We start from the raw sequence: 16807 nt of genomic DNA, 5'->3' as shown, positions 1-16807 counted from the left end.
AGAACTAAAGATCTACCTTTCACTCAGTCAGTCAAACCCAGTTCAAATTTTACAGAGGTACATTCTCTTCCTTTCTGAAAACATACAACACTGTTTCCTACAGGATAACCACCCAATCTCACCTCCCTGACAGGAGGGAGCCTGTCAACTCAGAAGCCACCAGAGGACTTTCATGGTCAACATCGCTGTAGGCCACACACAGACCTGAGCCCCAAGGAAGGAGATACAGTCTCATGTCTATGGCTTGTGTGTGAAAATTTTACACACGCAACAGAAAAAAAGTCCCCAAACATGCACTGCTTTGCTCATTGTGTTAACAAGGGAAGGTAGTTTCCCTGAGGGGCTGAAAATTTAGCACATTACAAAGCCCTTTTTATTCCCCTCAAATAATCAAACTAAAACATACCAAAAAACGCGCTCCAAAGATGAAGTCATTTGTGCTGCATAATTCACAGAGCTCTTGGCAAAGCAGACATAGAAATGCCAGGGAGTCAAACATGCCCTTTTACTCAAGTTTGAGAAGATGATGAAGGTCAGATAAAGACTAGAAAGGTTCCAATTCCATTTTGTATGTAGAATTCCAACATGATTTTTAGTTAGTGCTCTTCTGAAACACTGTGCAAAGTCAACATTGCCACCCAGTGCTGGTTCACAAGAATGACAGCGTACATTCAGGAAACCTATCTTAATTGTTCAACCTAATAGGCAGGAAGAGATAGTAAAAGAAATGGGAAGAGAGACTGAAATGCCCATTACAGTAACAGCAAGTAACATTAAAACACATTGAGTGCAGACAGAACTACTCAAATACATTAAATTTGTATAAATACTCAGTACAAAGCTGGACAATCTATAGTTAGTAACTCAAGAAATGTGGTTTTTTCCTTTTAAAAATATCCTGCTGGACTTACGATTTAGTTAAAAATGTTATGTTTAAAGACAAGAAAAAGGCACACAATAGTTCAGAATCTGGGCTTTGCTCAACCTCCTCCCTTTGCTCAGGGGCATTTGAGAGCAGGTGTATTTCACACACACTAGAAGCAATCACCTGGGTAATTTTATTTAGTAATTGCAATACACAGGCAGCCATGTAATGAGATATATTCCACAGAATATCCACTCCATTTGCAACATGGATTGCTGTAGAAACATCTGTCTTGTACCAACAGACCTACCTCAGACATGCTCACTAGTGACTGATGTGTCAATGACTGATCCAACCCTGTGGCAGCAAGCTGCTCCTACAAACAGGAAAGAGTTCAAAAGATACATGACAAAATATAACAGGAAAGAGAAAGATTTTGCCATTTCCTTGGGTTTTGATTGAAACAGTCAGACAAGAACACAGTCTGAAAATAGTAGAAACGTGCTACTTGAACTACAGCTCTAGCTGGTGTATGAAATCAGTCACTACTAAAGTTTACTCCAAGAATAACAAATCTTTACAGAAAATTAGTGGGAGAAGAGCACATGGCAAGGTTGTGAAGAGGTTTCTCAGTAAAGTGTTGTTAACACTAATTCAACATTTTCTATCTGATATTTGTCAGGATATTGAACAGCATCCAAGTATTAAATAAAGCATTCACATATCCTTCATCACATAGGGAAAGGCAAAGAAGACAGAACAACTTCTGCCTTCAACATTTAATCATTCATTAATCCCCCCCCAAATGGCTATATTCAGGATTTTGATACAATTTTCCTCAGTGAATCATATGTTCTACTGTTAATATAAGAGTATACAGACAAGTTAACAGTACATCACAGCAAACACAAAGTAGTCTTACCTAATATTCCCAGAAGGGAAAGTATCCTTGCATTTACCCAAGGACATTCAGAAGAATGAGCATGTACATATCAAGAACAATTGAAGTATGATAATGACTCATCCTGTTAGGCCAGATGTCCTAAATCCAGGAGTTTAGGAAGCTCCAGCGATGTCCCTAGCTAGTTTTTAGGCCTGACCAATCATGACTATGCCAACCTGTTACAGCATCCTGTTAGATAATTCCTTCCATCTACCTCAGCAGCCTTAATCCTGATTTTGAAATCCTCAGATTTGTCTTTCATGAACTTCAAGTTCTGGGATCGGCTCTCAGCCTTGGCTCTTTCTACCTCAAGATGTTCCTTTGGTTTTTTTTTGTTTGTTTGTTTTTTGTTTTTTTAAGATCCATTAAAAAAAAAAAAGAAAGAAACCTTTACATTCAAAGAAACACCAGTATTCACATACCACTTAGTCATCTATGCTCAAGCTAAATGCCATAATATAACCAACTTCAGAAGGGAGAGAATGTTTGCATTTTCCTGTGAGATTCCCTTACGTAAATATCCATGGCCGTCAACTCCAGACTCCCAAGACCCACAGGATAAAAGGTCAAGGGGAAAGCCATCTGTGTAACAGCACAGAGTAACAGTCTTCCGCTTAATTCTCTAATTCGCTTAGGGACATGTTATGAAGGCTAAACTTATGAGCATAGAGAGGAGCCATGGCAAAACTGGGAGAGGCATGTGGATCTTGTATCTTTGCTACAAGAGCACCACAATTACAACTTTGACAGAACCAGACAATAATTAGAATGGAAAGAAACTGTGGAGATCATCTGGACCAATGCCCAGGGAGGGGCTGATCACGCTGTACTTGGCAAAGCCCTTCAGATGACATCCTTTAGGAAATGGACTTGATACTGATTACTTTATTTTTTCTTTTAGACTCTCCCGTGCAACGGTTAAAGGAGATTCTTACCTGGGAACCCTTTTTGTTTTGCCTGGCTCCTTCATTCTAACTACAAAGCCCACAGTAAGCGTGGTAAGATGATGTGGTTTGCCCTCAACCTCAGCTGAAGAGGACTGGTGGAAGATGCCGTCCCATATCTGAAAACTGCTTGCAAACCATTTTTGGTTTAAAATAATAGGTTTGATCATAGCCCCAAAAGTCTTGACTTCTGAACGTGTCCATAGCACACAGCTTTTGGCAGACACTTCCCAATACTGTGGATTAAAGATGCATCAAAAACCTGTCAGTATGGTTACCCTTGTTAGTTGTCACAACGAATACACCACATGGCAGAGATCAGCAGCACTGCCTACATCTTTCCCCTTTCTCATCCATTACTTACTCCTCTGCTTTTCCAGCGCCAGTGCAGCAGTTCATTTTTTCCTAATGTTGGTCAACTCCAGTTCCATTTCTCTGTTCTTTGATTCTGTTGTATACAGCTCGGGACTCATATCATTGATGGCACAGAAGCAGCTGGTGGAAAGAAAGATTCAGTGGGAATACTAAACAGTCAACTTTTATGAAACTCAGAAGTCTTGTTGTTGTTTACCCCACACACACTTTCCTCAAGTGACCTGTTTTTCTCATGTTATGATGCGTCAGGTAATTAACTACCGGGTATTTTAGAAGAGGAAAATAAATCACTGAAGGTATTTGCTTCCCTTAATTAGCAGAGATTTTGTCCAAAAGGGGAAACAACTCAGTAAACTGAGTACTAGGACAGGCTAAACAGGACCTGACATTCTAGTGAATATAGCCACCAGGTTTGAAATAATAAAACGCTCCACTCCTGGCTTGCCAAACTGCCTTTGAAATTCAGTTTCTGAAAATACATGTCCCTGGGACACTCCCAGAAGTATTTCATTCACTCATTCTTCTCAAATTGTTCATTGCTGCCTGCCCCGCTGTCTCTAAAGAGCTGTAAGAGCAAAGCTCCCAAATGTGATTTTAAAAAAAATGGATTCCAAGGCAGATTTCAGCTCCTCCTTACTGAGGATGCTCAAGGGACTCCTGCTGTGTTATAGTTTAAGGTCAGGCAGAGGGGCTGAGAAAGAACAGACTAACAGCTGCCATTTTTCTCTGTGGCTGAGCCAAAGAATCACAGAATTGTAGGGGTTGGAAGGGACCTCAAGAGATCATCGGGTCCAACCCCCCTGCCAAAGCAGGTTCCCTAGAGCAGGCTGCACAGGTAGGCATCCAGACGGGCCTTGAGTATCTCCAGAGAAGAAGACTCCACAACCTCCCTGGGCAGCCTGTCCCAGCGCTCCGTCACCCTCGCTGTGAAGAAGCTCTTTCTCGTATTGGTGCAGAACTTCCTGTGATCCATTTTGTGGCCATTACCCCTTGCCCTGTCCCCACAGACCACTGAAAAGAGGTTGGCCATATCCCTCTGTCTCCCACACTTAAGATATTTGTAAACACTGATAAGATCCCCTCTCAGCTTTCTCCTCTCAAGGCTGAACAAACTCAGCTCTCTCAGTCTTTCCTCATAGGGAAGATGTTCCAGGCCCCATATCATCTTTGTGGCCCTCTGCTGGACTCTTTCCAGGAGATCCCTGTCTTTTTCGTACCGGGGAGCCCAGAACTCGACACAGTACTCCAGGTGAGGCCTGACCAGGGCAGAGTAGAGGGGGAGGATCACCTCCCTTGACCTGCTGGCCACGCTCCTTTTAACGCACGCCAGGATCCCATTGCCCTTCTTGGTCACCAGGGCACACTGCCAGCTCATGGCCAACCTGTCGTCCACCAGGACCCCCAGGTCCTTCTCCGCAGAGCTCCTCTCCAGCAGGTCATCCCCCAGCCTGTACTGATACGTGCGGTTGTTCCTTCCCAGGTGCAGGACTCTACACTTGCTCTTATTAAACCTCATTTGGTTTCTTCCTGCCCATCTCTCCAGCCGGTCCAGGTCTCACTGAATGGCAGCACAGCCTTCTGGCGTGTCAGCCACTCCTTCCAGCTTCGTGTCATCAGCATACTTGCTGAGGGCAGACACTATTCCCTCATCAAGGCGGTCGGTGAAGATGTTGAACAGGACCAGACCCAGCACCGACCCCTGGGGAACACCGCTAGTCACAGGTCTCCAGCCAGACTCTGCACTGCCGATCACCACCCTCTGAGCTCGGCCAGTCAGCCAGTTCTCAACCCACCTTACTGTCCACTCCTCTATCCCACACTTTCTCAGCTTTGCTATCAGGATGTCATGGGAGACAGTATCAAAAGCCTCGCTAAAGTCAGGAAAACTCCTTAGAATAACTGAGGCTTGATAAGAAAGGAAAGAGAGGAGCTGAGACCAAACAACCAGTTACATTTCCACAGTCCTTGTCTCAGCAGTATAAAAGCTGCTCCAGCTTGTGCTACCTAGCATGAAAGTTGTAATGGACACATCCTGCATGCACTGATCATGAAGGCATGGGCTAAAAAGAGGTTTAATTGTAGCTAAGGCACCTTCTGGGCTTCAAAGACTTTCCTTACTGGGAAAGTCAAGTGTTGTGCTCAGTTTCTGGGTCCTCTAAAGCTGCCCCAGTAGTGCAAAAGAAGCTGGACAAGTAAGATCCCTGGTGTGAAAGTACAGTTTGAAACCGTAGAAAGGGAAATAGCACAAACCATCACCCCTGATGCAGAGTGGAAAGAATTACCTGACAAGAGAGGTGCCTTTCGTTTCAAGTGTCATTGCACTGTTTACCAGGGCACTGAGGTAGGCGGTGCCTTCGCTGGACAGACTAGATAATGAAAGACAAGATTTTTTTTTTTTTTAATATAACTGTTCTTTTAAGCTCTAGGTATGACCCAATCCCACTCCAGAAGGTTTTTTTTTTTTTTTTTAAAACCTCTCTGCTGTTACGGAAAGAGCCACCATGCTTGTCACATGAAACCTCTGCTAGTAATGATATTCCTTCCTACCACAGGAGTCTGAAATTGCAGCAGAGCTCGCACCCATACCTGTCTGGTAGCATCCACATTCTCTGACAGCCTAAATCAACTGTACAACCTCCATTATTGTTTATTTGATAGCAAGTCACTAGAGGACCCAAAGAAAAAAAATCAAAGAGAGTTTTTTACCACATTGTCCTCTTGTGTACAACGTCAATCTCTTTACAGAGCAGTAAAATTCCTTCCTGAAAGAAGCCAAGGAAGGGATGATCCTTTAGTACATGTGTTAAGATCTATTATGGCCCCCTAAACCACTCACTTGGTCTAGAAAAAACATTATTGGACACAGACTCCAGGCTGTGAGAGCATAACTTAATCACCTCACTGTTGTTTCAGATTCCTCAAGTGTTTTCCTTAACAGTAGATTAGCACCAGTTCAGACTCTTAAATCAGCTGTAGGGTCTCTCTGCTATCTATCCAGCCAATATTCCAAAGCTGTGCTTATTCAGCCCAGCAGGCTAGGAGGCTTTAGTAATCAATCTGCCTGTCCATATTTACAGCCTACTCAAGCTGGCTAAAAAATTGCTTTTGACCAACCTTATGTCAGTCAGAGTGTATTTTGCTGAAAGGAAAGCATGGAGTACATTGGAGTAAAAGCTGTACCATAACAAAAGCTAAGCTTATTACTAGTTTGTTTTTTTAAATATGCTAGGTCATAAGGTTTTAACAAAAAAGTCTACAAGCTCACTAAGGAAAACCGTGATGAAACCAAGAACTGGAGCTTCTAACTCACCGTCTGCTTCATATTCTGCTGCCCTCTGCTCCATGCCTTCTATCAGCAAAGATATATCTCTGTCTCTGGATCCACTGTATTCTTCAGGCTTATACAAGATATCAATGGTCTGCGCATTCACTTCATATTGTGGAATGGGCTGATTCCCAAATATTTTCTTTAGCCATAAGGTAACCTGACAAGGAATGGGTGTGTGTGTGTAAAAAGTAAACAGTCAAGGGAAAGAGAGAAAATAGCTAATGGCTGTGAGAAATGTGAAGCACTGTGAGCTCTCCATTCCCGAAGAGCAGCTTCTACTACAGCAGTCAAAGCACTGCTGGAGAAAGGGGAAACAGCTTCCTTCACCTCTGCTTTAGACACCCTCTTCAGAGAACCACTTCCCTTCTAACCATCCTCATTTTTTTCTGGGCACCTTCTTATCTCCTAATTTTAGGAAATTTTATCTTTTTATTCTCATGTCCTGCTTGCTACAGACGCACTGATGACCCAAGAGACATTAAAGACCCCAATCACCACAGCCCCCTCGCCCACCCCTTACTCACCTGAGCCCAGGACCAAGCAGTGCCCGGGAGGACACAAGCTCGCTGTCCCCAACCATACGCATTCCACTTCTAAGCCCAACAGCGCCCCAACACCATTAGCGACTACAACTTCTCCCCCATAGCCATGACCATCAACAGCCGCCTTCAGCCTCCGCCCCGGCGTTCCCCGCGCGCCGCGGGGCCTGCTGGGAGTTGTAGTCCTGCGGGAGCGCCCAACCAGCCAGCCCCCATCCCCGGCGCCTTTACTGCAGGCACTGAGCCCGCTCCGCCTCTGCAATGTAGCCACAGCTGCGGTTGTCCTTTTCTTTTTCTTTTCGGGTCTGAGTTTTAGCACCTGAAACCTTTTCAGGTTCCTATTGCTTTATCCAGCCAGTGCAGTTCAGCGACAAGGTCACTAGCAGACAAGCGACCGGGAGCTCTCCATTTAAAGTTTACATATAACACCTTAGATATGAGGTTACAACATCCTAGTTTTAAAAATCTCAAAGCGTAAATAAAATAACAAATTGGTTCAATTCACTAACTGCAGCCATCACTTTTAATAGAACTGATTTAAGTGCTCTGAATGTTTTGAAATAATTTGCTTTTTCCTCTTACATACCTGATAGTTTAAGAAAACAGTCTTTAATCAGTAAAAATACTTGAGGTGAAATCAGTAAAATACTGAGGTGATTTTTGATGGAACTGTATGTTTCATGCATATCACAATACAAATTGCAAAAAAAAAGACATATAAAACTCTTCACCAAGAAGGTGTGAATCATCATGTAAGGAATGGTCCAGCAATTCGTGCCACTAAGGGATTTGAAGGGTTAACATTGAGGCCTGGGTTTAGGTGAGAAGAGAACAAAGGGATTTCTTCAGAGAAAAACTGCTGACTCTGCACGGACGTGCAGTAACTTCTGATAGCCGGCCAAGAGACCACTAGATAAGGAGGAAGAATATGAGCCTCCCCGTCCGAGCGGCCCCCGAGAGACTAACAGAGACTGATAAGCAGGTGCCCCTGGGAGGACTTTGGATTCGGGAAACCAATTATAATAACCCTGCCTCTTCTAGAAGTAGTAATGAATATGTATTAGCCTAGGAGCATAAAAACCAGCCGCCTTACGTAACAGGTGTGCGTCCCGGTGGAGCAGAGACTCCCGGCACACCCAGCGCTGTTTGCTTGCCTCTATTCGTTTAATAAATTGTAAACTTTGATTGTAATCCTATTTGGGACTCAGTCATTTATAACAATTGGGGGCTCGTCCGGGATGGTCTTGGTTCCTGAATTCTGACTTGATCTAGGAGGGGCGCCCCCACCATTTGGTGGCTCCTGTTCGAGTCGGGTCGGGGCTAATGCCATCTTGAACCTGAATAAGGGCAAGCAAAGATTTAGATTTTTTTATGAGCTCCCTTTCCCGGCTGCAGCACTATATTTTGCCCGTAATTCTGCGCGCGAAGATCCAAACGAAGACGACGGAGTCGTAAGTATTTAAGGCGTATACCGTTCGGTTGGGTGGGATTCCGTTGCCTGTGTGTGTGTGAGAGTGTGACTGAGACGGAACGTAGTTCCGAAGCGATTGTGGAGGTCTTCTAACCGCGGTTCCAATCTCCCGCGAGGGACTTGGCCACTGAAGGACCGAAGCGATTCCTATAGGATTCGTGGGTGGGTGATAGGTCCTGAATCCTAGATGGGTCAGACAAAGTCGAAGACCCGGGACCAGAGAAAAGGGAGCAGATTACCAGACATACCACCAGAAAGTCCATTAGGGATAATGATCAGAAATTGGAACGATAGGGGCCCCGGAAAAGGAAAAAGTAAATTAAAAATGATTCAGTATTGTATGATAGAATGGCCGAAGGAGCCTTTAAGACCACATGTCTTTTGGCCTATTTTCGGATCTTTTGAAGACTGGGTTTGCCAGGCTTTAAATCTACATGTTAATTCAAAGGAACCTTTTAGCCAGGAGGAAAGTGATTATGCAGGATTATGGATCAGGACTTCACGTCCTTTTCCAGCCTCAGTATTTACACTAAAAACAGAGGAGGAGTTTGAAGAAGGAGAAGAAAAACGGGAAAAAGAAAAAGATGATAAATGGGAGCCATTAGATAATTTACCACCTCTATATTCTAACAATCCACCTCCGGCAGTGGCCCCACCTCCAGCAGCTGTGGTATCTCTACCACCGACAGCACCGGAATTAGACCGACCTCCGGCTGCATGTACAAGAAGTAGGACTGCCACATCTGAGGGAGCTTCTCTGTATCCCTTAAGAGAGGTACCCCTCGGAGGCAATCAGGGAGGCATTGGGTTTGTGGCAGTCCCCTTAAATACCACAGATGTAAGGAATTTCAAGAAAGAAATGGGGGCCTTATTAGATGACCCCCTCGGAGTAGCTGAAAAACTGGACCAATTCCTAGGTCCCAATACTTATACCTGGGAAGAAATACAGTCCATTTTAGGGATCTTATTTACTGTCGAGGAAAAAGGAATGATTAGGCAAGCTGGAATGAGAATGTGGGAGAGACAGAATCAGGCAGGACCCCCGGGAGACCAAAAATGGCCAAACGTGGATCCCCACTGGGATCATGAACAACCCCAAGGAAGACAGAATATGAGGGATTTGAGAACATTAATCATACAGGGAATAAGGGAAGCGGTTCCCCCCGAGGGCAAAACATTATTTATTTATATTTATATTATTATACTTTATTGGGTCGTATATCTCCCAAACATACGTGGTATAGTGTAATAGATTTGAAAGATGCATTTTGGGCCTGCCCTCTGGATGAGAGATCCACAGATTATTTTGCCTTCGAGTGGGAGGACCCCAAAACGGGACGAAAACAACAATTAAGATGGACTGTGCTACCACAGGGGTTTACAGAGTCACCAAATCTATTTGGACAAACTTTAGAAAAGATTTTACAAGATTTCACGTTACCTAGGGAGGGTCAAATTATTGCAATATGTGGACGATCTATTAGTAGCGGGAGAAACTGAAGAGGGAACCTGAGAAGCTACTATTAAATTGCTAAACTTCTTAGGGGAAAGGAGATTAAAGGTGTCTCGATCGAAATTACAGTTTGTGGAACAGGAAGTAAAATACTTGGGGCACTGGCTGAGTAAGGGGAAAAAGAAGTTAGATCCTGACAGGGTATCAGGGATTCTATCTTTAAGACCCCCACAAACTAAAAAGGAAATTCGGCAAGTATTGGGATTATTACGATATTGTAGACCGTGGCTTGAAGGCTACAGTGAAATGGTCAAATTCTTACATGAGAAATTAACTAATAACCAACTTAAGTGGTTCACAGAAGATGATCAGAAATTTGAGGAAATAAAAAGGGCTTTAATACAGGCACCTGTACTGAGCCTCCCCGATCTGGAAAAACCTTTCTATCTCTTTGTAAATACATCGAACCAAACAGCATATGGAGTTCTCACTCAAGATTGGGCAGGGATTAAGAAACCCGTAGGGTATTGCTCTAGGTTGCTTGATCCAGTAAGTAGAGGGTGGCCTGCTTGTCTTCAAGCTCTGGTCGCTACAGCATTATTAATAGAAGAAGTTAGGAAGATTACCTTTAGTGCTCCTTTAAAGGTGTATACTCCACACAATGTTAGAAGTGTCTTACAGCAAAAAGCAGAAAAATGGTTAACGGATAGTCGGATCCTAAAGTATGAAGCAATACTAATTGACTCACCTGACTTAGAACTGAGGGTAACCTCTGCTCAGAGCCCAGCACAATTTTTGTTCGGAGAACCACAGGAGGGAGTACAACATAACTGTTTAGAGGTAATCGAGACCCAGACAACAGTGAGGCCGGATTTAAGGGATGCTGAGTTGGAGAAAGGAGAGGCACTGTTTGTAGATGGCTCCTCCCGAGTAGTGGAAGGGAGGAGGAAATCAGGATATGCAATAATCAATAAGAACTTAGAACCTGTGGAATCCGGACCTTTGAGCCCATCATGGTCAGCTCAGGCTTGTGAGCTGTATGCCCTATGTAGGGCCCTGGAACTATTAAAAGGGAAAAGTGGGATGATATATACAGATTCTAAATATGCATATGGGGTGGTCCATACTTTTGGAAAAATTTGGGAAGAAAGAGGTCTAATTAATACTCAAGGGAGGAATCTTATACATCAAGAGTTAATAATAAAAATTTTAAGGGCATTAAGAGAACCAAAGGAGATAGCAGTGGTACATGTAAGAGGACACCAAAAGGGATTGGATTATCGAATCAGAGGAAATAATCTAGCAGATAAGGAGGCCCAGGAAGCAGCCCTGAGGACTCAGGTTGTTAAAATCAATGTGATACGAGAGGAAGAAAGGCGAGAAAGAGGAGAAAAGAAATTTACCCCTGAGGAACAAGCAAGATTGGAGAAAATAGGGGCTAAGTTAGAACAAGGAGAATGGACACTGCCTGACGGGCGAGAGATATTGCCAAAAGCCTATGCGAGGCAAATACTGGAACGTTTACATGCACAAACACATTGGGGTATGAAGGCATTAAGCGATCATTTCCTTAAACAATTTGGTTGCATTGGAATTTTTGAAATAGCGAAACAAATTACACAAGGTTGTTTAACTTGTCAGAAAATAAATAAGAAAGTGTTTCGACAAGCAGCTACGGGAGGGAGAAAAACAGCTTATAGGCCTTTCGAGAAAGTACAAGTTGATTTCACTGAATTGCCCAAGGTAGGGAGAATGAAATATCTATTGGTAATTGTAGATCATTTAACACAGTGGGTAGAAGCCTATCCTGTAGCACGAGCTACGGCACAGACGGTGGTAAAAATTTTATTGGAACATTTAATACCAAGGTATGGGATAATCCAGTACATTGATTCTGATCAGGGCACACACTTTACTTCTAAAATAATAAAATTGTTGTGTCAATCATTAGGTATTCAGTGGGAATACCACACTCCGTGGCACCCACAAAGCTCAGGGAAAGTAGAAAGGATGAATCAAACAATAAAACAACAATTGGCTAAGTTAATGATCGAGACACAGCTGCCCTGGACGAAATGCTTACCATTGGCACTTTTAAACGTAAGAACTAAACCACACAGTGAGACTGGATTATCATCATATGAAATGTTATATGGTACGCCTTATTCTCAAGGGATGCCCCTAGGGAACAATGTAGTTGAGGATCGTAGTATCCAGAAATATATAATTGCCATTGGAAGGAGATTACAGGAGCTAAGAGAAATTGGGATGATGACTCAAACACCACCTTTAGGATTTGCTATTCATAAAATACAACCAGGAGACAAGGTCTTAATAAAAACCTGGAGAGAAGAATCATTGAACCCCCGATGGGAGGGACCGTACCTTGTTTTACTTACTACTGAAACAGCTGTGAGAACAGCAGAAAGGGGTTGGACCCACGCATCCAGAATAAAAGGACCAATAACTACCGAAGCCTGGAGGGTTGAGTCCACTCCTGGGGAACTGAAACTGAGACTAAAGAGGAACTGATATCCCAGCAATGAGGTTCTGCATGAATGAAGGGCACTGGATAAAGAGGACAAGGCTGAAGGGAGGAAAGGGAGAAAGCAAGACCGGGGTAGGACCCTCCACTGCGGTGTGTATGGTCTACCGAGGGAGGCAACCCCTATGGGTATTGACCGCCGAGTGAGAGTGCCTCGACCGGACTTCTCCCGCGCTAAGATCAGGTTGTCCTGAGAAAAATAACATGAGGACCTTTTAAACCCATAATAAAATTGTGATTAGTTTTTCCAGGAGCTGGATCACCCCGAAGGGCTGAATGGTAACACAAGCTCTGAAAGCAGGCCCAACCCCATGACTGGAGGCGTTTCCCACACTCTCAAGATTGGACGGCGAAAAAGGATAAGAAATGGTATACTTCCTGGTATTGTTTTTACAGGGGCAATTGGGCCATGGGCAGGAATGGAGGGATAACTTTTTCACTTTGGGGGAGGAAGTGGCCAAGGCCTTTAACCTTAGTAACTGCTGGATTTGTGGAGGACCGGGGGGGAACTGAAATTGGCCCTGGGTAGCAGGCCCGGTCGAACCCAAGTGGTGGGTCAGTAACTTGAGCGAAGTTCATAATGGGACGCAATTTTGGAAAGAGGAAGGAGGCCCATGGCAGTTGCACTCGTCAGCTCGGGGTGTATACTGCTTGAACAGAACAGGAACAGTGGCGGTGGGAAAAAGCATTTGCAATTGGACTCTGTCCCCCGGATATGATTGTACCGATCCTGGATGTAGTCCTATAAGCTGTACAGCACGTAGTGGGAAATGGAATGCCACACATGTTCAGCTGAGAAATGGGACTTGGCTGAAATGCTCATATAGAGAATTTTTTGGATCCGGATGTAAAACTGTGGCAAGAGCGCAAGCGGGGGGACAATTCGATGGTCAAATCTTGAGCTGTCAGCGTGATAACACCACTAAGGAACAGCATGTGGTGCGGGTCTATCGCTGGAGATGGCAGAATGAGAATGGGAGGCGAGTGTTCTTTAAACATTTCTGGTCAGCTTATAATATGACAGGTCGCCAAGGAGAACTGAATTGTGACTGTAAGTGGAAACCCGATGCGGGAGCTTGGAAGTGCACATATACGAGTACAAACGGGGCAGACATTGTAACAGGACCACTCGGTAACAAGGACACTCTGTATTATCACGCCCCAAAGGGTAAAGAGGGATGGGATGGTCCTTTTCCAAAAGGGACGTGGGTCCTAAAGGGACATTATTGGGTGTGTGGCAAACATGCTTACAAGAGGCTACCCGGAAACTGGTCGGGAATATGCTATGTGGGGTACATAAGACCCTTGTTCTTTTTATTGTCACAAACACAAGGAAATCATTTAGGAATAAGATTATATGATGACCTGAACAGAATGAAACGATCTATTGATACTTCCTTAGCGGGGGTAGTGCCCAAAAATGGGGAAAGGATGAATGGCCTCCTGAAAGAATCATACAGCATTATGGGCCAGCTACCTGGAACCCGAATGAGTTGATATCAGGAGCCCGAGAAATTATTTATAATTTGAACCCAATAATTAGGTTGCAAGCTATCCTCGAAGTTGTAACAAATCAAACAGCGACAGCCTTGGATCTTCTGGCTGATCAATCCACTCAGATGAGGAACGCTATATTCCAACATAGACTGGTCTTAGACTATTTACTAGCAGAAGAAGGGGGAGTATGTGGAAAACTGAACAATTCTAATTGTTGTCTACAGATTGATGATAATGGAAAAGTGGTCAAGCAGATAACAAAGGAAATTGGGAAGTTAGCCCATGTCCCAGTACAAACTTGGAAGGGTATGGATTGGGATTTCTTTTCATGGGTGCCCGGTGGACCATGGGTTAAAAGGATGCTGTTTTTATTTTTATGTGGTGTAATGACATTATTGTTTATACCTTGTATGATACCTTGCTTTACGTTGTTGATACGGCGAGTAATAAATAGCACCCAATTTGTGATGACTTCGGTGGAGAGAAAAGGTGATGTGTCGATAATGATGCTTAAGAAATGGACACCCCGAGAACTGACTGATGAAATCCAATTGTTACTAACAAAGGTTGAAGAAGAGACACGAATTGATGATATTAAAAAGAAGGGGAGGGATTGTAAGGAATGGTCCAGCAATTCGTGCCACTAAGGGATTTGAAGGGTTAACATTGAGGCCTGGGTTTAGGTGAGAAGAGAACAAAGGGATTTCTTCAGAGAAAAACTGCTGACTCTGCACGGACGTGCAGTAACTTCTGACATCCGGCCAAGAGACCACCAGATAAGGAGGAAGAATATGAGCCTCCCCGTCCGAGCGGCCCCCGAGAGACTAACAGAGACTGATAAGCAGGTGCCCCTGGGAGGACTTCGGGTTCGGGAAACCAATTATAATAACCTTGCCTCTTTTAGAAGTAGTAATAAATATGTATTAGCCTAGGAGTATAAAAATTAGCTGCCTTACGTAATGGGTGTGCGTCCTGGTGGAGCAGAGACTCCCGGCACACCCAGCGCTGTTTGCTTGCCTCTATTCGTTTAATAAATTGTAAGCTTTGATTGTAATCCTATTTGGGACTCAGTCATTTATAACATTACTAAATTCAGATTGAGTTGTATCTTCATTTATAACAGTGCTGTGCTCATACCCTTGTATCCCACAGCACGCTGCGGCCAAAATCCCAACACCGGCTCCTCTGGGACCTATGCACCTTCTCCCCATCCTGCAAGGCTGCTTCCCGGGCATTACTGGCAGGACCTCGGGGATTTATCAGAGCCCAAGCCTTGCCGCTTGATTCCTGATTACCGTACCCAAACGAAGGCCGGCACATCCAGGGGAACTGCAAAGCCTTGGTGCCAATGCTCTACGGGGGATAAGCGGCTGATCAGCACTTCTGGAGGCCCAAAGGCACAGTTCACGCCCCAAAGAACTTGCAGCGTCCCCCATGCCCTGCCTTTTCCCCCCACAGCTCAGCAGCAGCAAAGTGAGGAAGCAGCCCCCCCACCAGACCCCCCCCCCCACACCCAGGGGTGCCCCCGAGCAGCCCTATAGGAACCTCGGGGCACCCAGGGGCAGGCTTGCAAAGCCAGGGGCAGGACGAGCCCCCCCCCCCCATTTTCCCAGCTGGAGCCCCAACTCCCCAAAAGTGGTCCCGGAACCGTGCCTCCCGCATGCTGCTGCAGCCCCCCTGCACCCTTCCGGCACGGCCCCGCCCGGCTCCGCCCAGCCCGGCTCCAGCTACCGGGCTTTGGTTGCGGCTTCGTGAGCTGGGACTGGGGCAGAGCCCTGCGGGGCTGAGCTCACCGCGCAGCCCTACCCCGCAGCCTCGGCCACAGCTGCGGAGGGCTTGGGGGCAGCTGAGTTTAGTGTCAGCCACGCTCCCACCCCGAGTTCAGTGTTACTGCATGAGGTAAGCAAACACTGGTCTCAGAACAGGGATGGAAGATGAAAGCAGATGGACACCAACTGCACTCAGGATAGCCTAATTCACAGCCTCTAACACACGACAGCTAAAATAGGCCAGTAATGTAAAAATAAGGCATTTTCCACTTAATTCATCTGCCCACTTGTGACACATGGTGGTGTGACACCTATAGCAAAGATGGGTTTGAAGGGTTTTCTCTTTCACTGCTTGTGGCCACAGTTCCTGCCCCCAGTCACAGCTGGGGCTGGGCTCAAGGCTTCGAAGAGGTTTCAGCAACCTCATCTGAGAACACAGCTGTGGGTGGTGCACTCTGACCCGCTACAAATCTAAATCCTGGAATAAATCACCATTTTTCTTCCACATCCTCACCTTCCGTTTGCTCTCGGGGCACTTTCAGCCAGCCAGGTAAGCCCCCGTGGGGTTGAGACAAAAACAGAGCAGGACAAAGCAGCAGGGGTCAAGGCACAGGGGGTGTGCTACTGTTGGTAAAAGTTAACATGGCAACAGGTGTATTAGTAGTGAAACCAGTATTGCTGCTAACAATGCATACCATAAATGCTCATTTGATCTAGAGATAGTAGTTAGGATAAATATTATGGGTATCTGGGAGATTATTGCTAGGTGAATAAATGGTTTGGAAACTAAGGTAAATACCATTGAAATCCAATGTAATTAGTAAAGTATCTAAGTAACTGAAAAAGGGACCAATCAGATTAATAAGGGGGTTGTGATTATAGAAGATGGAATATACATTCATCCAATGAATATATGAAGATAACTGATGATTATGAGTATATTATGCAAATGTGTGTTTCTAAATAGTATAAATGTTTGTTGTGTGTACAAATCGAACAAAGTTAGATTTGGGCAGACATGCCCCTAACTTCTGGCACCTAATAAAAGCACCTTCATATAATCACTCTGTGGTTATGT

General features: G+C 44.7%; 1 long non-coding RNA gene across 7 annotated transcripts in view; it reads right to left on the bottom strand.

Annotated features, from left to right (window-relative positions):
* The window catches only part of LOC310888819, a 61656-nt gene extending 53951 nt beyond the window's left edge, over positions 1–7705 (bottom strand). For 3 of the 7 annotated variants that reach the window (XR_014576183.1, XR_014576184.1, XR_014576185.1), the window contains exons 1-4: positions 6980–7703; positions 3117–3247; positions 1176–1241; positions 407–698 (exon numbers count right to left, since the gene is read on the bottom strand). This is a non-coding gene — a long non-coding RNA (uncharacterized lncRNA). Of the gene's footprint in view, positions 1–406; positions 699–1175; positions 1242–3116; positions 3248–5409; positions 5494–5833; positions 5890–6437; positions 6613–6979 lie in introns of all 7 variants that reach the window. The other 4 variants (XR_014576180.1, XR_014576181.1, XR_014576182.1 and 1 more) reach the window with 4 other exon arrangements.
* Positions 7706–16807: the final 9102 nt, after the last annotated feature.

Source organism: Anser anser, assembly GCF_964211835.1.
Source record: "Anser anser genome assembly, contig: SUPER_W_unloc_1, whole genome shotgun sequence".
Lineage (NCBI taxonomy): Eukaryota > Metazoa > Chordata > Aves > Anseriformes > Anatidae > Anser > Anser anser.
The sequence above is the reverse complement of the archived record's forward strand: the minus strand, read 5'-3'. Positions and strand labels throughout refer to the sequence as shown.